Genomic DNA, 23,386 nt, shown 5'->3' on the forward strand with positions numbered 1-23,386 from the left:
AAGATAATATAAAGATTATACAATGATAAAATAATACATTGAATAGATTAGTATATATACTGTTGAGTAAAGATAAGTAATAAGTCTTCGGTAGTTCAATGTGTATGCGGGGAGGGGGGGGGTAGGTTAGGTATGCATTATATGATGTATAAGTGCAGGTGCAATTGTTAGCATATGAAGGTTAATTAAGTTGTTGGGACAATAGTAAGTTCTTCAGATTTTTCTTAAAACTTTGATGGCAAATAATGTTAGTCAATGGTGCAGGCAGTTCGTTCCATTCCCTGATCCCTGTAACAATGATGGACTTGTTATATGTGGCGGTTTTATGTTTGGGGATTTTTAGATTGTGCTTGTTGCGGATATTATGTTCGGCTGATGTTCTACGAGAACAGATCTTATCGGATAAGTATTTTGGGGAGCCACTCTTAAGTATTTTGTGCATCAAGGTGAGTGTTAAGTATTTTCTTCTATTGCTAATGTTTAGCCAAGAAAGTTTCTTTAAATAGGGGGATACATGTTCCTTTCTGTTTAGGTTAAATATGAAACGTATACAACAATTCTGAATTTTTTGAAGTTTATAGTTTAAGCCCTGGGATATATTACTGTACACTGGAGCGCAATAGTCTAATGTGGATAGGACGAGTGATTGCATAAGACGATCTTTAACATTAGCGTCCAGAGCATGTTTTAAATTATACAAAGATTTAAGTTTCCCCATACAGTTTTTCACAATAAATTCGACTTGTGGCTCCCAATTTAAGTGTCTATCGAACACAATCCCCAAGTTTTTGCTTGTATCCACTTCGCATAGCGGTATACTGCCAAGAGTTGGAGGAGAAGGTGCGTTTTTGTGAAGTTTCTTAAGTGTACCATGAGTTCCTATGGTCATGAAGCAAGATTTTGTTGGATTTAATTGAAGGGAGTTCCTCCGTGACCAATTTGTTATAGCATCCAGGTCGAATTGAAGTTTGGTCATCGCATTATCGTAGTTTTCTGTATTACACTGAATATAGATTTGCGAATCGTCAGCATACTGATGGTAGTGGCAATATTGGACAGCGCGGTCGAAATCAGCTACGTAAATCATGTATAGTAGTGGACCCAATATACTTCCTTGAGGGACGCCTTGTTGAACAACTAACCATTTAGAGTATTTGACTTCCGGTTCCCGATATTTCACACGTTGTTTCCTGTTGCCGAGATATGATCGAAACCAATTTAACGCGTTTCCGGTAACGCCATAGTGATACAGTTTGGCCAATAACAATTCATGATTGATCGAGTCGAACGCTCTTGAATAGTCCAACAAGACTAAAAGTGTAACTTCATTTTCATCTATTCCTTTACTTACATTGTCTACGATATCTACCAGCGCAGTGCAAGTACTATGCATTTTTCTGAAACCAGATTGAAAGTGTGGTAGGAAACCTTGAATATGTGAAAGTATTTGTTCATATATTACTTTTTCAAATATTTTGGACATTGTGGATAGAATGCTAATAGGTCGTAGATCTTTTATTTCTGTGGGGTTGGATTTTTTAGGTATAGGTGTTACTTCGCATTTTTTCCACTCTTGAGGGAACCAACCTTTGGAAAGGGAAAGATTAATAATGTGCGTAAGAGCTTCTAAACAAAAGGGGATGCAATACTGTAAAATAGTTAGGTTTATGCCATCATAACCGCACGCTTTTGATTTCATTTTGTTAAAAATCTTACGTACTTGTTCGCTACTTACTGGGGTAAAAAAGAACGTGTCATTGTTGGGTTGCTCAAGATACGTGTTGGTTTGATCAATCACCGCTGCATTGTCATCTGAGGGTGCACTCGGCTTAACAAAGAACTCGTTTACCGCATTCGGCCGAAATGTATCTGAGGAGAGCGCATTACTCTTTTTATTTGGTAAAAGTCCCTGGCTTCTGAGGTTAGACCATAAATTTTTAGCATTTTTTACATTCATATTTACCGTTTCGTTATAGTGCTTAAATTTTGCGTTTCTGACTGCTTTTTTGGCTCTGTTTCTGAAGTATTTGTACGATAGGAGAGCGTCTGGGTCTCCTGTATTTACATATCTCAGATGAAAGAAGTCGCGCAACTTCCAGAATTCCCTTACTTGATTTGAAATCCAGGGGGCGGGAGGTTTGGTTACACGAATTTTTCGCTGGGGGGCGTGCTTATCTATTAATCTGATAATGTTATCATTCAAGGCCTCCACCGCTGCATCTACGTCCTCGTTTCTTTCGATTTTGCACCATTCCACATTTTCCGCGTCTTTACGAAACTTGTCCAAGTCCATGGTTTTGAAATTTCTAATTTTGATAATTTTTTTAGATTGCTTTGGTGCGTACAGGTCAAATATGGAGTATGTTATATGGTGATCTGTGATTCCAGGTAACTCGCTCTGCCCAATTTGCTTTACAATTAAATCTTGTGAACAAACGATTAAATCAATTAATGACTTTGACGTCGCTGTCACTCTGGTTGGCTTGGTAATTAATTGTTTCCCGTGAACTTCCTTGATTATACTCTGAAGGAGTCTAGTACTGCTTTCGTTTTTTCTTAACATGTTGATATTCCAGTCGCCTAACGCAATGAAGTAATCGTAATTTAAGTATAGGTGTTGGAGGATATCTGCTACGTGACTGATGTGAGTATAGCTGACATTTGGAGGTTTATATGCTACCATAAGTCCAATTTTTTTCCTATCGATAGTTAATTCGATTACAAGGTACTCTACGCCGATATCATTATTAACGAACCCGTCTAAAAGTTTCCATTTAAGCGATTTAGAAATGTATAAGCACACACCACCTCTAGATTTGTTTAATCTATCTTGTCGAACTAATGTGTAATTTTCGATGTCTACTATATTATTACTAATATTCGGTTTTAACCAGCTTTCTGTAATGGCTATCAGGTCAAAGTTTAAGTTCGATATCATTTCTTTAAATTCATCTATGGAGTTGAGTAAACCTTGAATATTTAGATGACATAATTTAAAGCCATTTTCAGATCTATTTATTTCAGCTTCGAGCTGTTCCTTTATATTGTAATTGCTGTGGCGGATATTAATGGGCGACTCATCTAAGTAACTGGAGTGAATTCTGATTGGGAGTGGCGTTTCTGCACCATTGACTACATTGGTAGGGTCATTTATATTTATAGTTTCCTCCACTGTTGATCATGAAGTATATATTCTGTCCCAAGTGTGAATTGCATATTGGAATAACAATGAAAATGTGCATACGCATAACACTTAATTCAAAAAAACAGGTGCTAGTTATCATAGTGACTTATTACTACAATCAAATTTTTAAAAATGTAAAAAATAAATGAAAAATTTAAGAATAAAAAAGTAAAAATTAAAATAAAAATGTGAATACTGACACAAAAGAAGAAAAATAAAATAAAAAATGAAAATATTTGTTGATTAACTAAAAATGGGAGAAATATAGATTTTTGAGCTTGCCGATATATTCTGGCGTGAGTTAGAATACAAGCTGAGGGTTGTTTACATTTATATAACAGTCTATTATGCGACAGGTTCATGCCCTCGTTTCGCCACCATTGAGGAATGCAGAGAGTATTGCAAGCTTTGTATGGTTCGGCGCGGAATGTTCTCCTGCATTCCCCTCCCCTCTACTTTTGACTGGTCACCGTTGCCCGTACGTCATTGATGGGAGAAGCAGTTCCAAAAATAAACGCAACCACCGTTAGGAGGGGAGTGTGGCGGGACAGCGTTACTTTCTGCTGAACTTTGCGATGTCCTCCGGGTCACTAATCCTAACCACGTTTCCGTTGTGTAGGGTAAGTACATTCCCATCGGTTGTCCATACTCGTTCGAATATTTTACTAAGCCTTACCTTGTGAAAAAGGTCCAAATTTGCTTTTGTTAGGTTTTCAGTTATGAAAATACCTGTCCCTGTAGCCTTTAGGTTCTTCTTGTTCTTGTAGACCAAGTCTCGCTGGGCGTAGGTGACAAAGCGCGCAATGATCGGCCGGGGTTTGCCATCACGTCGCGGTGCTCCCAGTCGGTGAACACGATGAAACACATTTTGTGGCACTTTCACTTTCACCTGCTCATTGATGATTTTTGAAGCAATCACTTCACACTTTTCACCCTCACTTTCATTGATGCCATGAAAAACAAGGTTCAGGCGACGGTCATATTGTTCCAGGGAATTCAGATCCTTTCGCACTTGCTTCACTTGCTTGTCTAGCTCAGAGATCTTCCTCTCGAGATCGTTTTTTACTTCTTGAATGGCATCCTCCACGGCAGATTTAATTGCAGTGGTCAGCGCTGGTTTAATTTCTTTCAACACCGCATCACTTGCAAATGCCAGGGCGATGCGTCTGTCCAGGTCTCCGAACTGTTGGTTGAGTTCTTTCACTATGGCTGTCGAGATGGAGTTTTCAATCCGTTGCCACTCAGCTTTGCTGATTCCCATTTTTCGGGCAATACTGCTCTTAACAATTTTTTAAAAAAATACGACAGAGTAAGTACTTGTGCTGCAGTATCCCCTCCTCCGTGCAAGCTCTAGTTGGGTAGACGGACCCTCTTACATGCGGTTCACAGCGGGCGACTCAAGCGGAAAGAGAGAGCTATTCATGCACGTCCGAACTCCTTGAAGGCTATTATTTGACAAGTGTAATGAGATAAACAATTCAATCCGTGATTTTCATGTTTTTGCCATGTGCAGGAAACCATTAGCTTCCCCGTTTTTTCTAACTTTTCTCCCTCTTTCACTTTTTCTCCCATACACATAATTTCTTCAACAAACAACATGAAAGTTATTTAGATGTGATGTGTGTGTGTGTGTTTGTGTGTGCATGACTGTTTTCTTTATTTGTATTTGGATAACTCCCCTCTTTCAACTTTTTTTAAGTTAACCACGGTGCTGGGCGTAACTCTAACCGAGAACGTAAGCAGCGAATACACAGGTTTAAACACAACCTCGAATTCAAACGCAAATGATTTACGCCATATTCACAGTCATATTTGTCCGAAGATAAACAAAGACAACACAGATAATTGTCTGATTGCAACAATATCAGTAAATAATAGCCTAATGATGAGTTGTAATATAAATCACACACAACCGTAATTATGGAAAAGACAAACTGACCAGAAACGCAGAAACATTTGCATTAATGCCTTTGTAACAAGTTGTTTCTAACGTATAATTCTAAAATAAACACCAGTGTTTATCGTTGGAAGGGAATTTGAGTGAGAAGGGCAGTTCGGGAAAAGGTCAGAAGGTCGTTTGGCACTGTCAACATTTATGGATGAGAATGGATGGTTGCTTAGGCCTTCGCTCAATTAATCGATATTTGTCACATCGTTTCAGTAACCTCTGCATCGATTACCAAAACAAAATGCACTTTCCTCAGAGAGCTTAAAAAGTGCGCTTGTTGATTTCCATTAAAATGAATTACAGCGTTCGATAGTCAGAAATCCCGAGCCCAATGTGAAGCTGCTCTGAGAGGACGGTTTATCACACAGGTGGTACGTTAAGTGACACTTTATTGACAAATACTAAAGTTTGTTCAAAAATAATAAATAATTAAACGCAAACTATATCACATTTCCTGTAGTTCAAGAACGTGCGATGCTATAAGCAGTAAACATATTTAATATATTAATAGTTTTTCAATAACGACATTAAGAAAAAACAGAATCTCTATTTGGAGGTTTTATAGGTATCATAGCTTATGTTGTATTCATCGATGATACAATGCAGAAACTGTTTTCAAGACGTATTGATATAAGGTATTTTTCAAAGTTTTACTAATATATTATCACATCTAGCCGAAATTCGCATACCTTGGTATCTACTTGATTGTTGAATTTGTATCAATGCAAATGTTACAAAACCGTAATACAAATAATTTGTTTAACTCTGGTATTCGAAACACTGATGTATCGTCGTACGAGAACCACAGGGACGTAACTCCAATATATCAAATTTACAGGAGGAAATAATGTAATCTTAGGAATATGCCTGACTCTTATTAAAAAAGAAAAGCCAATGAACTGGAGATACGTAACTCAACCTTACTGGTAAGGATTACAGATTGTGTCGAAGTGAAGATATGTTTATCTGACCCCAAATACAGCTCTTCAGAGAAGATTATTTAAACAAATATTAGAACGGAATTTTTGGAGTTACTTTCCTTTAGTTCTCATACGACAGTAGGCCTCCTCGATGGCGCAGTGGTAGCGTCGTCGCCTTATAATCGAGGGGTCCCGCGTTCGATACCGGTGGGGGCACATAGTGGTTCGGATCCCACTTTAAACTGTAGGTCCAGTCCCAAGTAGCCTTACTGTGGATAAAGTGGACTTAAAGCACCAAATCAACCAATCATACGACAGTAATAAAACCAACATGGTATACTACGAATGTTAGAAAATAATATTTTGCAAACATATTCGTGCATGAATAACTCAAATCAAACGACAAAAAATTGGAAAATCTCATTGTATACAGGAAACAATGTTTTTCCTCATCTTTACGAACCTTCCAATCCAATAGCTTGTAAAGTACAAAAGTTACTTCTACTTAAACTAGGAATTCAATTAAAGAAATCGTACAGCAATAAATTTATTACATTATACGTACAATAAGAAGACTTCAAGTAGTTAAGTAATAGAATTTAGAGAGTAATAAGGTGATACAGTACTGTCATTCAGGTGATATTGTCTCCCAACAGGAAATGGAGAGTAACAGTTTAAATTGAAATATCTAAATTTGCAATGGAAATCACTAGTGATTAAAAATGCACAATTTCTACCTGAGGGGAATGTATGCATTTTTTCAAAGTAATTTTCTTCGGTTCATTTGACATATAAAAGAAGCCTGTTAGAAAATGCATAGGAAAATCCTTGTTCAGCAGAGCGTTTTATATTTTTTGCGGCAAGAACGTGAATTTTATGAGAATCTTGAAGAAGATAAATTTTTATGCGAATCGAATCCCAGAAAATGGATCAAATGAGGTAATAATTTATAATGGGACGCTGTGAAAGATTTTTCCACTTCTCTTTTGCTTGTAGCTTCGTTGGTCTTGTCGTTATAACGGTTACTTGGGGCATAAAATTACTTTCCTATTGATCTAATACGTGACTCCAAGGAAGATCTGGAATGGTATGGATAACGGAAACCTTACAATATATTGAAATATCGTTTGATCATTATCTGTCTAGTGGTACTGATCTACTTAATGTTATCTTTTCTTAACTTATGTGTGTAATATCAAAAGGTTTCTGCTTCCATTTGTCAAGGTTTTTTGTTTTTAAGTGTAAATACTTTACAATATAAATGGAATATATTTATTTTATGCTCATTTGTGTATTGATAATTCCCTACATACTTTACCTGCTATTAATTTATTGTACAAGCTCAAAATATACATTTTATTTCACATAATTTGTATAATTGCGGTTTACCTAGAAAGGTTTCGTGCTCGTAGTAGATGTGATGAGCTGAGGATGAAACTAAAATCTTATGAAATCTCCTTGTATATTTTTATCATATTGCTGCCTGTTTATGTGGTTATAACGATGTCCGCGTATTCTTAGTTTACGAAAACTATTGCTTTGTATTGTGCGTTTTGGCTTTTCAAAATCCGTACCTGTTCTTAATTACAAGCTCTACACTTGTCTCATTTTTTGGATAATAATAATATTCTTCCGATACGTAGTATAGTTTAATTTCTCAGAAATCAGGAAATAGAACAGTTAATGGACAGTGTCTGGTTGTCACATGCATAATATGTGTGTGTATAATATATATATATATATATATATATATATATATATAAACATAATTAGAGTGTGTTCATGTCAACTCTATGAGAGTCCACGATTAGCCGAAGCGTGTTTGGATTGTGAAGTACTATGTAGTACCATAATGGGGACACAATTAGATACTCAGGTCCCATTTTAAATCTTTCTTTGTTTGATTGAGTTTGTTTTTAAGTCCACTTTATGCACAGAAAGGCTAACCGGCTAATCGGGACAGCTTATAGTAAAATTCGAACCACTATGTGCCTAACTGGTCTTAGACCGTCATATCTCCTGCCAACGTTTTATAGGGCAGGAGTCACTCGATCCCGCACACGCATGAAGAAAACAAGGGACAGTTGAATACCACGGAAGAGAAGAGCACAAAACAGAAACCATGGACGATTTCCTCGACCAAGAGAGTTGTGGGTTAAGCCTCGTTGGGTTGCAATGGTTTCGGGGCGCAATGCGGGAAAAGGGGCTGATTGACCGTTTTCCCTCCTGCACTTCAACGATGCGGAATTGTATACCTTTTCCCTAATAATCTGGTCTAACAATCCTATCAGTATTTGTGCCTTAGGCCAATCAGGTGCAGCTCTGAACACTGGGAATAACTGTTACTTTAGTAGTGCATGGATGGAAATATGCTAGAGGTTACGTGACGGTAGCATGAGCTAAGATAACAAGTGCATGAATTTGCAAACGTGGAACTTGTTATTCCAGGTTTAAAAATTTGACATCTAAAAACTATATTTGTAAGTACGCAACCTAGCAAGCGGCGTTGCGGTGTAAAATAACTTCATGGTAAGCTAACTCTAGGAACAAAAATGCATCCCTTCCTACGAAAACAAATATTGTAAAAATTCTCCTTTCACTGTACACATTCTTGCCTAAACAAAAAACTGACAATAAGATTCATGCAAAACTATTCTTTACACATTCTCTACAATCTCCCTTTTCGACATTTTGATCTTAAGATTTCAAGTAGGCTATATCCTCATCATAAGGGCATTCGACATGATTACTTATGATTACACGTTTACTTATCTCCCTGAAAATACAACATCATCTGAAAACAATATTTCTATCATTCTCCGCGTTATATCAAAGTTCCAAATATCCCCATACTACGGACATACTGTGTATCATTGTTCGTTATATCCAAGAAAATTGTAAAGTCGCGGACACGTCTGTTGTAACAGCCCTTCTGAAAGCCAATGGGGTTGTTACAAGCCAGAAGAGTACGTGGCTGTACTGTACGTATTTTTATCGTATTGTAATTTCCATAGCTATTAGATACTGGGCATGAACACCCAGAGAAGAGATCAACAAATTGAGACAGAGTTAAGTCAGGCTAGTGTATAACTTTAAAGTCGATGTAGTGTTTTTAAGTTCACTTTATGCACAATAAGGCTAATCGGGACTGGACCTACAGTTTAAAGTGGGATCCAAACCACTGTGTGCCTGCACCGGGTATCGAACCAGGGACCCCTTGATTACAAGGCGACGACAATCTTTAAAGTCGAGATTGATGATTAGACGGTTGAACTACCAGAGATACCCGGTTTCTAACATGCCTACTTTTTAAATACACCTGCTCGAACAATATTTTGTTTACTCTCCACGTTATTCGACCTACAGGGCAAAAGAGATAACTCTACAGCCTTCCCGCCAAACGAGAAAACGGCAGTTGGAGCTGTGTCAGTGAAAACCAACCGCGTCGGCGAACCGGCCACAACAGTTGCCAAAGCTCTCCACACTCCTGTTTAAAAGGTCAATGACCGCTGCATGTTATAATTTCTTCCTCCTTTACTGGTGCTGTGCAGCTAAAATAGAAAACATGTGGGAGATGGAAGATTTATTTGTAGCTGTGTTTGTTGTGGTGTTAGTTTTGTAGTGCTTGTAGTAGGTTTTCAGCATGGTGAATGTGCAAAAGGATATAGTACTAGTACTGCGTGAATAATTCTTGCAACGTGGATAGCGGGTCACAGTTGTCTTGCTTGTTTCAGCGGTGAAGCAGACGACTTGACTGCATCGGCAACTGCTTCTACGTGGTTCAGCACGGAGTGGCGGAAAACTGATAGTTTTATACCTTTTGTCCTATATGTTTGGACTGCAGCGCGACAATTGAACGAAATTACGATAGGTGGTTAACGTTTGTGCTGAAATTACATATAATTTACCTCGATGATCTGGTTGAACTTTGTTTATATTCGTGCATGTAAAGGTCACATCATTGTTCCTAGGTATTAAATTATTCACATGTACTGTACGTACAATAGGATGTCGTCAAAATTACAAGAAAACTTGAAATCGCAGGTATTTTATTTGCAAGTGGGTAATGATTTGAGAAGCCATTTCAAGAGAAAGTAACGCTAGCAAATAAACACTATGATCATTTTTTCTAATTTAAGGACCATTTACTACTAAGTTGTACTTGTATCCTGTGTGTTAACAAAATAGAAACCCACAAATACCTAATGTACATTTATTGTAGTGAGAAGCTGCAGAAATACCCAGTGGAGTCACATAGTGGTTCGGATTCAACATTAAACTGTAGGCCCATTCCCGATTAGCCTTACTGTTCATAAAATGGACTTTAAACTTAAACTCAATTAATCAATCAATCAAAAGTTGCAGAATGTGTATATTCATTGCGCTACACTTTGGCGCTTAAACTCGGCACAAACATTTAATACTGAATATGCAAAACTGAACAACTAATACATTTCAGGAATATATCAATCACGGGATACGTTCTTGTAATTGCACAATAATCACTTTACCAACTGTTCACATTAAAAATGTAGAAAAAGTGTAGAAATGACATTTACGTGTTAGTATGTGTGAAAATTGCACAGGGAGAGATGCAACGTTAGCATCATTTTAAAGAAAATGCCGTTGCATCTAAATAATAATAAGATACAAAGATAAGATAAAAACAGTTTCCGCAGCTTGAAGTAATGTTTTACCTAATCTAGTATATTACTTTGCCTCTTGCTAATTTTCACATTCTTGCAAGGACCATACAGGTAAGGTCTCTATCAAATTTTCTTTGCTAGGAACTCAATATTGTGGTTATACTGATACTAATTTAATGTTTATAGCACAATTTATGTACATACTATTTTCAACATCAACCTCATCGTCACTATTAATCTAACGTTTTGTTAAATATCCAAAATAAACAAATAAGTAATAGTTTAAAGTTTCAAAGAATATAGACGTTTTGATGATCCAATTAACCTTTAGAGTCAAATGTAAGTAACTGTAAGTAATTGTAACGTGTATATAATTAGTATTTTATTTTATACTTCGTCAGGACCACAATTTTATAGCCCAGGTTTTCATCCGAGTACCAAAGCAAAATTAAGGTGTAGTCTACATTCGCAGTTACATAGTGGTGGTGTAATCGGCAAAATGCTCCAAGCTCTCTAACCTCCAACAGTCATCTGGTACAGAGTCACTGAGATGAGGACATCCTTCAATACAGACCATGAACGTTCCTATAACTGTATTTCGCCAGTTGAAGTTGACAAGTTTAAAGAGGAGCCGGAATAACTTGTACAACTGCAAGACAATAAAACCCGACAGTTAAATTTCACGTTTAGTAGGAACACGGAAAGCCACCATTACTACCTCAATCAACAACTTTTGAGACTGTAATATCGTTTCTTCACTTATTTTTCTCGTCTTTGTATTACGAGGATGTCATTTGGGATGGGAAGAGGCATAGAAAATAAAAATAAATGTAAACAACTCCTGTTCCCGGGGCATTTTTTTCCATCGTAAAGTTTATCAGCGAGGTAAGAAACTATTTTAGATTCTGGCTTCTTTCACTTTATTATTTTATACTTCCTTCTTTGATAAGTTCTTTTTTCATTTCTTTGTCCTCCTTCCTTTATCATGTTTGTTTCATCTATTCTGGTCCTGCTTTTTCGTCTCCTTAAAGGAAAATAGGAAGGAAATCAAATAATCTCTTCTTCGGCTTCTTCTTTTCTTTTTCTTCAGAGACTATGGGCTGAGAATTTCTGTCTGGGATGCTTCTACCAGACAGAGAATTGGCAGGTCCTGCTTAAAAATGAGCTCCAATTCAGGAAAGAAACCTTCCAAATTTTTTTATAAAAGAGGAGAGATTATGCTGTTGACTCGCAGAGAAGATATTTTAAAGAAAAAAAAACACTTGGAGTTGAGCTGGAGGATTCATCTCGTTTGAATTATCCAGGGAGAGGGAATTCCCCTGTCCTGCGAGACGACTTTGATCCTAGTCCGCGTTTCTGAAATTTGAATTCTCCGACCGTTGGTTGGACGAAGTCTTGAACGGTTGAGCCGAAAAGGAATGATTAATGTCCGATTTTTCTGTCACTTGCGAGATTGGGTTCGCAGTGAGTCATGGCTCATATTATCGATACATTTGTCACAGAAGAACCTACTGTGAGTGTAGGTCAGCCTCTCGGAAAGGAAGCAAAGAATAAAGAAAGGAAAAATGGAAAAGAGGAAGTCAAATGGTTTTGCTGGAATTCATGGTTTGGGTGGAAGATGATTAGCTATAAAATTTCCGTTAAGACGTTCTGAAAGCTTCTCTTCAATCTGACAAGTCCCACTTACGTCCTAAAAACTGTAAACAAAAAGACGTCGAATACTGTAAGATAAATGTATATAGTAAAATAAAAAATATTTAAATACTTGTCTAGCGTAAAATAGAAATTAAATACTTTGTTTTGATCTCTAAAAGAATGACTTCATGAAATAATATAAATTTGATTCTATGAGGAAACTCTGTACAGTACATGACAGTGTAATTACAAACTATGTCTTTCTACGTTGATTTGCGAAGATTTTAAATGATAATATTATTTCTGTAATTCCTGTTACTGACTGTCCCTGGTTTAGTCCTTACTCGGACATGGTGTTGTTTGTGAATGTCCTTTCATCAATTTCATCAATCACCTTTCATCGTCATCGTTGTCAAAAATGGCAGAAAAGCGACACTAAATATGAAAAATACAAATATTGTAGACAGCAAATGTTACTGCTAGATAAACGTCATTCATTCACAAAATGATACAGAATAAATATTAATAATTGTATTAAAAATAACAATATGACGGTCATTTTTTTTTTTTAGATTCCGAGGTGATCATGGAAATTCTACGTTCTCAGCACTTGTAACTTTTGCGATTTGATTTGCTTTGCTTTACTTCGCTTTTTGTGCCACTTTTGGCTAATTTGCGAAGATGGGGATGAGTGATGATATGATGAAATTGATGAATGGACACTCACAAATATCCATGCCCAGGCCAGGATTCGTACCCGGGACCCCTGGCACTTGTAACTTGTAGAAAGGTCTACGTTTACAAGATACTTGAACATAAAGCAGCCAGTGTACCCAACCAAGACAGCATAGCAACCACATATTGGGAAAACTCTCTTTACCCTAAAGACTTGAACCTGAGTCTGGAATACATTTTCGTCGAAGTTCCTTCGCGTCCCTCGCAGGGGAACTGTTTGGGTGGAAGCTCATTGTGTGCAAATTTAGAAATTCCGTACTAATTTTTGTGAATTCACTTGCAGTTGATGGCCCACATTTTCTCACGTTATGGTTTATTGTTACAGCTCATTTCTGTGTTGATTTGTTTCATTTGCTTTATTTTACTCAGCTTTTCTGCTAATTTTGGCTAATCACGAAGATGAGGATATGATGAATGGTAGCAAAAGATGTGAGGGAGGGGGCGAGAATTACAAGAAAATATTTTCCATACAATATTAAACTGGGAAGAACATAAAACGTATTTATCTATTTATTTATTTATTAAACACTACAGGCAAATGCCCAGTTACAGTGGTTTGAGGTTAAATTCTGAGTTAAGCTCACATACATGTTGACAAAACAGAAGTAATTAAGAATTGGAAATAGAAAACAAAAACAATGAGAGAAGAAACGATAAGAAGGAACAAAATAATAATTACATAACAACAATATATAATACAAAGATGGTATATCATAAAGTATACAACATATTTGGTTACAATGCTATTATACAGGGTTCACATAATATATTTGCCTTTAGGTCTAAATAGATCAATGTCAGGGGTATTATTAGAGACTATATTGTACATTCTCCTCATGGGATCCGTTTCGGCCATCCTGGTTCTACGGAGTAAAATTTGGAAGAGGTCATTTCTGGGTCTTAATTTTGAGTATGGAACATAAAAGTTTATTTTTGCGAGAAGTGCGGAGGAGTCTGCTTTTCCATTGACAAGTTTGGAAAGGAAGGTTAACTGGTGCATCTGTCTTCTTTTTTCAAGGGACAAGACACTAAGCATGTTGCGTAAGATGTCACCCGAGTGAATTTTGGATAAATGCCAACTAATTTATATACTATAAATAAATACCTTAAGAATTTATTTGGGAGTTTCTCTATTTTCTCGATTTCCTTTTTAAATATCGGGTCCCAAACGACTGAGGCATCTTCAAGTTTAGATCTGACAAACGTATAGTAAAGTAGCAAAAAGGTTTCTTTTTCTTAAACTGGCTACCCATTCTCATCACAAATCCTAGGTTCCCGTGTGCTTCACTGAGGATGCGAGCAGTGTGTGTCTGGAAATTTAAAGCTTTGTCAAATGTGACTCGAAGGTCAGTTACAGTATTCTCTGTTAGGATTTCTACGTCGGAAATGTTATACGAGTATTGGATGGGATGTTTGTTGAGATTGAGATTAACCTTGTTGTTCTTGCACCAATCAAGTACTCCGTTAAGTTCGTCTTCTAATTTCGTGCAGTCGTGATCGTTTTTAATGTGTTGGAAAATGTTGACATCGTCAGCAAAGATTAACTTTTCGGAGTTTTTTAGTGCGTCGGGTAAATCATTAATGAAAATCAAGTACAGCAGGGAGCCTAGGTTCGAACCTTGTTGCATGACATATTGTCGTCTATTCTGTAAATATGAAGCAAGTAGTTTTATAAGTTGCGAGGAGAGGCAAAAGTAGGCTAGTTTCTAAGTTAAAGTATCGTGGTGTACCATGTCGAAGGCCTTTGAGAAGTCCGTGTATATTACATCGACTTGTCCTTTATCGTCAATAGTTGACGCAACGTAATTTGTTAATTCGACGAGATTAGTCACAGTTGAACGATTTTGTACACATCCATGCTGGTGTGGAGAAAGGATAGGTTTGACATGCGAGTAAATGTGATTATAAATTATTTTCTATTGATCTAGTATATGTTACTGTTCTATTGTGTTTTAATTTGTTGATCTTAGAATATATTTTTAATAAATTTATTATTAATAAAGTCGTTGACATATCCACCGAAAAGCACTGTTTTTTTCTTTTGTAGCACCTCTCTCTACAATCTATAGTATTTATATTAACGCCCTTTTATTCTATAAAATATGTTATTTCAGTGTTTAAATCATATTGGTGCAATTTTAACGTTTATAGAAAATAATACAAGTGTTTGTAATTACTGTTACATAAGTGAAAACTGAAGCTGAAAGTTTGATTTTACCAGTAATTTTAGTTGTCCCTGCAATCTTACAGGGACAGCTTACTCTGTTGCTAGTGCTTAAACAAATCAATAACTGACGAAATGGAAATATCATGCACATGAAACATGATGGTCCATGTTATTTTAAGAGTACAATTTTGTTGAAAATTGCTGAGTGGATTTTTTGCAAATATTGTATTGTAACAATCATATAATGCAAACATCCGTGGAAGATTTTTAGACTCCGGTGTTTCAGCATAGATACAGTTCCACTAAAATCACGGTTTTTAATATTGCGTACATAATTACTATACCTCAACACGCCAAATGCATCGATTGTAAGTTACAGTACTGCATGCATTAAGTTATAGAACACTACAGGGATACTCTCTTCTTCGATTTCGTCATTTGTATGGAAAATAAACTCTGCTCTTAATTAATTTCTTGACTTTTGTGAATTTAAAGCAATTCGAAATATCCTTATGGTCCAAGCTTTATGACTGAAAAGGAAACTTACATTCTACAGTTTTCGTTTTATTAACCATCATAGTTAAAGTTCTGATACTTTTGGAAAGAAAAGAAGTAAGTTTTTAAATCAGGTTTTACATGTATGTTGAAACAAAGATAGGAAAAGTGCTCCCTGAAACATGCAAAATGAAAAATAAAGGTGGTGTTCCAGAACCTACACCTACCCCTACTAATAAAAACAACTTTTATCCGACACATATAACTAAAGAGACATGAGCGAGGCCAAGGGCAAACCATTCCAAAAGGTAATGGAAATGTAATTGTCGCAGGTGAAGCGAACTTGCTGAACACACCGAACTACACAAATTGAAATTAAATACCTTATTTTTAGCCTTAACTTTATGCGCACGCACACTGTAAACAGAGAGTAAATATGCTACGAAAGGAAATTAATATGATAATACCTTCCTCGAATTCTTCGGTGTTTCGGCTAGAATGAACCTTCTAAATAATGGGAAACTGACAAAGGAGCCTTCTGTATTACGCCCATCTTAAAACAGCTACTTTTGAAGATGATACGCTTCTGTAAGTCTCCCTTTTCTTAGAAAACTGCCGAGCGCTCTCCAAAGATGAACTGATTTTTAGAACGGCAAATTTAGGCCTGGCGTAAAGTGCCGTTTCAAAGACGATAATGCTCGAAGAAAGAGAGAGTGGAGAGAAAGGGTGGATGACTGACGGGCCAGCGCTTAAAACGAGCGCAAACGTTCTGTATCCGATATTCAGCCAAGCAAATGGAAGAAGGCAGAGCTTGAAACAAGGCAGCGTAGACAAGGGAAAGTGACAAGCATTCGGCATTCCCTAAGTTCTTCAATTTAAATTTTCAGCAAATTCGAAAGACAAAGACACAAGCATGCCCCCTTTTAACCTCTTATGTATATAAACCACGGGAAAGAGGATGAAAAAAGGTGCATCAGAGTTGAGGCATTATTTCGTAATGGTCATATGAAAGTTTTACCGAGACACATATTGTTAATTGGCGTGACAGGTTCGTCAACCGAACTGGAGAGCAAGTGAAACAAACTAGCTTCATTTAACGTCCATGCACAGTACACTTAATGTGTACACAGCGTGACAAGTAATGCTAAAACGGTCCTCGGAAAAAATCGGCAAAGGTGATATGAACTAAGCATCATATGGTCCCGGGTTCGTCGATCCCTGTCGTGGCTTATTGGTACATGGTTACGATCTGTGCTCAACTCTAGATTATTATCTTTGCAAAAGTGATTTTTCACAAAAACATATATCTAGGTTAGGATTAAATGAAGGGCAACGAACCACTTGGTTTCATGAAAATTCACCGTTAATTATGATGATGACTATACTTATAATTATCATGATATTATATTATATAATTATGATTATTATGGTTAGAATCTGCCAATTTAAAAAATGCTAGACAACGAGAGGGAATCCTAGCAAAACCAAAACTTTAGTCGCTTTTATATTACGCTATCGTTAACACTTGTAACCTGGCAACTTAAATGTTTGTCTATACTAAATTCATTACTGAAATATATATTATCGAAAGTAGTCGAAATAGTTAATTTTATGCTCTTAGGTATAACAATATAATAAATATTGTTTTGAAAACCAATAATACATAATGCATAATTACACAAAAATTATAAAATATTCTGCTTATATTTCGAAATTTCAAAATATTCCGCCTATACTTCCAAATTCCAAAATATTTCGGATTCCAACCAATGGCGACAATAGAGGCACCGGAACCCCACGTTGTGGGACACCCCAAACAAAATGAGCCCTTCAGCATATAATATTCCCTCCACGTATCTAAAGGTGAAAATTAATATGAAACATAATTAACATCATAATCGAAGACATTGTTCATTAAATCAGAATGTTCCCATTTGTTTGTCGTCTGTCGAACAGAAGTTTTGATCAATAAAAAATACAGTTCTAGCAACGCATAAATATTGTGTAAAATGATCTACATAGCCAATGTAATGAATATACTGGAATATACTGAATCTCTTCCATAGCAAGTGGGTTGATCTCATTGTGGATTCCAGCAACAGCAAAGTTTCAGCGAAGTCGAAAAACACCTATACTCTGTACCTGATATCTCTGGAGCAAGCGAACGAAAACAAGTCTGCGCAAGCACTGTCGCGAGGCGACTCCACCAATGAACACGTGAGAAAGAATGGGATTGCGGGAAGAGGGGGGAAGCGACTGCAGTTACCAGCTGTTTGTGTCACCAAGTGTTGCTTCGCTCTGCCCACTCGATTCTCCCCCTTCTCTGCCATTATGCGAGGAATTGCTCCAAAAATACCCGAGATAGAGTATACTTTTTTACAGTATTCATCACAATGCAAGTAAGACATGACAACATTATTGTTATTATTAATTCATTTTTTCAAGATGCCTTTCATATTAACTGTCTTTCTGATCGTTGAATCCTAGTTATTTTTTAGTCGTGTAAAAATCTTACGAACTTGAAACCACAGAGAAAATTCATGAAACTCCTTCATATAGCAAAATTATTCAGTTTTGTTGAGTACCAAAGCTGTTTTGGTCGCCACTGGGCGCATCTCAATGTATAATCCTTAGTACGCTACGAGAAAACTTCAAAAAATGGATATCTTAAAAACAATCCTCAAATTAATGGCCTTTCTCCAGAAACTACATGAAAACAGCCACAGAAGATTGAGGAGAACCATAAATTGAAGAGTCCTACTTCGACATAGCGATTGAGTATTATGGAGAGAAAAATTTAACGAATTTAGTAAAAGAAAAAAAATATATAAGAGAGGCGAAAAGAGGTTACGTCTCTGTCACTTGTAAACAACATAATGTCGGCTGAGAGTTCGTTAAAATAAAAATGAACACTTACAAAATTCATGAAAATTACATAAAGAAAAAAAAAGCAAGAAAGCTCCCTGTATTAAATAAAACATTCAAATATCTTTTGATTAAACTGGCCTTAGTCACTTAGTCACTTCGGGCAAGTATCATGATGCTATATGCGAGTCTCTCAAGGATGGTCGGTAAGGGGATATTTGCGACCAAGTGTCACTCTGGGTAATTGTTCCGCACCTTATTTTAATACCCACAAGCGACATTAAGATCAAGATTTCTCTGAAACAGTCTTAAAAATTCAAAGCTGTTTTTTTTAAATACATAATTGATTCGGTCAATATTTGCAATTATGAACACAAGCGTCTAGAAAGATTAAATTTAATATACTGGTAATCCATTAATAAGATTTTGCTTAACATCATACTTTCGAATTTGTGGTGTTTTGTGGTACGGTAGGAGCTGACCGTTTTTGGAAATTCATTACCATCAAAAGCAGATAATGACAGCTGCTCGATTACATCTATAATTACTAATAGTTTTCAGAAAAGCGACAACTTCTCCTACCTCCATGGATAATGTACGTTATGCACGCTAACCTGAACAATAACCAAGATTTACGATCGATCACGTGTTCAATTTAGTATGCTAAAATCATAAGTAAGTTTAGTTTTAAGTGTATCTTATTCTTAGATACAAGGAAAAGTTTTTGTTTTTAATCTCTCAATTCCTGTCAGTTTCACTGAATAGTACAGCAGCCCCTACAGCTATTCAGTAACCTTATGTGCACTTACGATACTTTAACAACATGTTTAGGAATCCAAGGATTTGTGTTAAACCATAAACTATATCAGTACGATAATCAGAATAAACTAATAATTAATGTTTGTTTTGATTATCAACAGTGTTTAAATTGTAGACAATATAGTGGGGATTCTGGTTTCACATTTTGATATTCTGAAAATTATCATAACCTATGCAAGTAAAATAAAGTTTTTAAAAACGGTAGCCCATTTTTAAAAGTTCGGACTCGTAATTATATTTCCAGTATTATTGTGGTTCTCGTCAAAATGGGTATTCCAGTATTATAATTATAGCACTTGTCATAAAACTGAGATCTAATACTGCAAATTATTTATGAACAATGAGGCAGTAACTAACAGGTAATTGATTTTGCTGGAAAGAACTTGAGAAGGAGAACCAAAATCACTAAATCACCAAATTACTGATTTCTCCCTTACAACAACTCTCAACAAGACAATTTTAAATGTCAAAGTAAATATGTACGCACATTAGATTTTATTTTCAACGTAACAAGAAATAACCGTGAAAATACCATTATGGCTATTGTGAAGTAATTGACAAGGATACAATAAACGTCAAGATTCTTTTCATGAGAAGACTGCAGGCTCAATTTCAACAGAAGTGTCCTGAATAAGGCCGAACTGTTTCTTATGGTGAAATATCATTCACCTACGCTAACCGTAGAACAAAAAGCAACCTGTCTTTGCGCAATTAAGACTTTAGGCGATCAAGGAAGATCGGCAATTTCTGTAATCACAGGATTTTGCGGTGCAAATTTTTCAACAGACAAGATTCTAAGCGAAGCGTTCCGCGCGCAGCTGTTTCATATGTATAGAGAATTCGACGAAGGATTTAAGTTAATAAGGACAAACTTAGCTGGACGTCTCTGCGCACAGGTGTTAGGGAATATATCTGAGGACGAAGGCATTGAACTTATGGATGCGCCAGCTGCGTTTTTACAAGACCCGAATTAATATATGAGGAAACCCAGGGGCTAACATCATCCCCCTACGTACAGTCAACGGCAAAGATAATGGTAGGCAAATTGTCCACCGCTATTTTCATTACTTTTTTATTCTATATGCTGTGTTGTTTTAAGGAAAGAAACTATGTTGGTTTGAAGCAAGCATTGTTCTCTGCTTATTGACGTCTCTATTTCAACTCATTGTCATCATATTGTGTAATTCAGACCGGATGAAAATGGTGGTGGACAATTCGCTTACTGTTTCTTTCGCCGTTGGGTGTACAATGTCGGTTATTCAATGGCGTAACACCTTATGCAGTCATATTCATATTTACCGTTGCTATACCTAACCTATAAGTACAGTTAAACTTATAAAATTTGAACACAGACTTAGAATAGTATACTTTTAAATGTTGATGAAAATTGTCCTCATTATACAGAAAGCCACAAACACTTGAAACGGGCCAATAGATTTTTCTAAATTTTACATTAAAACTTTTTTTTACCACAACTTTACGGAAAATGAAGGAACCACAAAGAATTTTCAATGAGGAGCGGTAGTGGTCTGTGATTGTCACAAGCATGAGTTCATAACTAAATTCCATGTAACCAGTAGTGACGTAGTGAAGTGCTCGAAGCAAGAGGAGTAACGGCCACATGACGTCCCTCACACAACGAGATGAAGAAACAGCCGTGGAGTGTTAGTTGTATGACCCCAAAACAGAGCGATGCCAGGGGTCGGGCTCGAATCCCTGAATGGGCGTGGGTGATCTTTGTGAGTGTCCCTTCATCATATTCATCATGCGCGCAACGACGCCAGGGGTCTCGGGTTCGAATCCCGGCCTGAGCATTCACTAATTTCATCACGTCATCACTCATCCTCATCTTCGAAAATTAGCCAAAAGTGTCACAAAAAGCGAAGTAAAATATAGCAATTCAATCAATCAATCCAGGACCGCTTGATTATTAGACGACGACGTTACCATTACGCCATCGAGAAGGTCCTGTATTTTGAATTTGATCTTTGGCTTTTCTTCTGTGGGATAATAAATGTGTGTGTATGTGTTTCAGAGTTCACAATATGTGCATATTGGAATGACCTGTTAGATAAATGAAAATAGTCAAAATCAAACAAGCGTCTCACATAATTGATGGAAATTCCCGTACCTTGCCTGCTTCGATTATTAAGTACGTACAGATTGCGAAGGGGGAGTTTTTGCTCCTTTCTCTGCAAAGCTTATCATCTGATTGGCGGTGAAAATTTATGTCTCTCTTGGCGCAGATATTAATATCGATTATTCACATAATGACCTTCGTGGCGATTTCCTTGTTCTAGACATGCTTAATGACTGAGAGCAGGATCTAATTCAGAAAATAAGGAAGGGTTGAGCTCTTTGCATCAATAAAGGATATTCGAAAAGGCGAATTCAGGACTTGCTTACACACGTATCAATTAGTTATTTAACAAGCTTTTAACTGGCTCGTGGAATATGACCTAATGTTGCTCCCTGAGCTTTCAAGAAGGCAGGACAATAATGTAAATTAGTTTCATACTGTCGCTTTTAACCTTTTATCCACTTAGCAAATTCTGTTTCTGCGCCAACTGGGTGTAGGGGGGTCTCGTTTGTCGCATTTACATATCATGAATAATAGAGATAGTGTGACGTATTTACACTACCCAACATCAACCAAACCAATAAATTTGCGTAACTAGTTAAATTTTTCTTCGAGTTAGCGAAATAATGAGAAACTCACAACAGCAGCTAACTGGATTCATTTGCGTATATTTTCAATTTTCCTTCGAAAAAAGGAACTGAGATTTAGGAATCCAGTACTTAAACCAGAGATTCTTATCTGATCTTGGATATTTTTTATCAGTCAGTCATTCTCTAATTTTACTTGATTTGGATACAATGTACACTACTTTAATATTTTTTATAATGAAAGTAAACGCTTGTGCAAACAACAACAAAAAAACAGTGTGTGTCCTAGAAATTATCCATGCATTCAGTTTTGTAGATTACTGCTTCTAATAAAAATTCTAGTTCACGAGCCACGAGTAATGAAGCAGTCACCTAGAAAATCTCCATGAATTATGGTTTCTCCCACCACCTAAAGCTTCATCTTATTATACCCAGTAACGCTTATACCTACTTCCAAGCTATTCAGAAGCTACGGTGTTTTTTATATTCGTTATTTCGTGGGTACTATTCACTTTGTTTATTTACATAAATGTTAATATTTTAGTATTTCCCATACAAATATTCCAATCGCGTGCTCAATGCCCGTTGTTGAACGATAGGTAATCCAAACCGTTGGCATTTTCTTTCAAGGAACAAATTACCAGGCAATTCTACTGTAATTCAACATTGTGGTACGTGATTCGGACACTCATATATATTCAATACTGATACATTTCAGGATAAATTTGCAACGAATTCATCAGGTACCGCGTCGGTGACCGAGCGCGTTGATTTATCCACTCATAATATCACCACAGGTTCTGGATTCGAATCTTGGCTTAGAAGTTAGAGTTTACCGAGCTTCCTTTCATAGCTTTCATTTAATCATCATTCATCCTCATCGTCGCAATCAGCTTATCAGAAGATATATTAAGTAAGAATAATATAATCATTAAGTGGAAGCTAACTATTTTTAACTATTCAAACAATTATGCGAAATTGAAGGGTTTACTCATTTCCAAACGTGCAAAATCGCCGGCCTCCGTGGCGGAGTGGTTAGCACACAGCGCTACGACGCCAGGGGTCCCGGCCTGGTCATAGGTGTTCTTTATGAGTATCCCTTCATATCATCACTCATCCTCATCTTCGCGATTAGCCAAAATTAGAAGAAATGAGAAGTAAAATAAACCAAATCAATCTATCAAACGTGCGTAATCATTTTAATCAATTTACAGGCCACGTTGTTAAAAAGTGGACATAGTTTTGCTAATTTTTAGTTTAAGTTCTTGTATTTTATTTTGTGTTCTCTTTGTCAACTTACTTTTC

At 36.5% G+C, this 23,386-nt stretch overlaps 1 protein-coding gene across 3 annotated transcripts in view; it reads right to left on the reverse strand.

Annotated features, from left to right (window-relative positions):
* Nucleotides 1-23,386, reverse strand: part of LOC145984028 (cytosolic carboxypeptidase 6) — a 1,364,216-nt gene that overhangs the window by 503,006 nt on the left and 837,824 nt on the right. The window lies entirely within an intron of this gene.

The sequence above is a fragment of the Lepisma saccharinum genome, chromosome 2, assembly GCF_977018435.1.
Source record: "Lepisma saccharinum chromosome 2, izLepSacc3.1, whole genome shotgun sequence".
NCBI lineage: Eukaryota > Metazoa > Arthropoda > Insecta > Zygentoma > Lepismatidae > Lepisma > Lepisma saccharinum.